The sequence below is a fragment of the Octopus bimaculoides genome, chromosome 12 (assembly GCF_001194135.2).
Source record: "Octopus bimaculoides isolate UCB-OBI-ISO-001 chromosome 12, ASM119413v2, whole genome shotgun sequence".
In the NCBI taxonomy this organism is placed as follows: Eukaryota; Metazoa; Mollusca; class Cephalopoda; order Octopoda; family Octopodidae; genus Octopus; species Octopus bimaculoides.
In genome coordinates, this window is record NC_068992.1 from 2,178,166 (window position 1) to 2,179,445 (window position 1,280).

Here is a 1,280-nt window from a genome sequence, read left to right on the forward strand (position 1 = left end):
TATACATGCTAACGCACATAGAGAAATATTTTGCAGATTTCAGCGAAATTCTAGCTCGATACATTTCTGTTCCTGTTTCTTTGAATTTTGGAACATTATCCGCAACCAAACAGGACAAACATTAGATTCCGTAATAGAGAAGGAAACTATTATTTTTATGTTGCAGAAGAATGAAGGTTTTAATGGTCATGCCTTTCGAAGGGAATCGATAAAATCGGTTCAACTACAAATTGAAAGAATTTCACGTACTGCTTCTATTGGGATATTTCTTCTATTCTAAATCCACCCCCTCCCCCGAGTTTCCCCTAAAAATACATAGGCCAGTGTTAGCTTTTGTTGCTGTGTTTGCTCATATTTATATTTTGTCTTTTCTCCTGCGCAACCCTTTTCTTCAATATTTTGATAGGTTGGTACAGCTACCATAATGATGTTATTGTTTCTGGTATTGTGTTAGGTAAACAGAATTTATTTCTTCGTCGTGCAAAAAAATAAAAAGAAAGAAAACACAAATGAAATAGAATCAGCTCATAAGCTTGTCATTTCCCTATCGATTTTCCATAAGATTTACAGAGAAAAAAATAATGTTTTGTAGTTTGAAGCCAAAACCAAAATGTCTATATTCTGCTCTAACAATAAAGTGGCGTATAAAATCTACTTTTCATTAAATGTATCCACGTTAAGGGTTAAGTTTTTGAAACATACTTTCAGAAACGAATGTCACCTATTGCTATCAATACACATATAATACCTCCCTTCATTTTGAACAGTAAATCTAGTTCTTTGCCTGGCCAACCACAGCGTAAATAGTTAATCAGCGATGGCAATTTCTGTTCATTGGTAGCAGCCTGCGGCAAATATCTTCTAGCTTGAAGCAAGGGTCAAATTTCATTTGTTGTCATATGACATTTAGACTTCGCTCCATCAGACATAATTGTAATGTTGTTTGGTTTTCATTTTCGTTGAATCATTCACAAGATGAAGCTGCTTCAACTAACGCTTTCAGACAAATGGTTCATACTATTCAGAAAATTGTCTACCAGGAGTACGGACTCTGTATGCTTTTGTATAACACGTTTAGAAGAGAATATGGTGGGATAATTATACAAACACTAACAAGCTGCAATTATGGAGACAAAATGGCGCAGACAATTGACGAGGTCTTGACTATTAATAATACGAGGCATTGTGTGTGAGCTTATATATATACATGTATATATATCTATATGTATATGTATGTATGTATATGAATATATATATATATATTCATATATATATATATA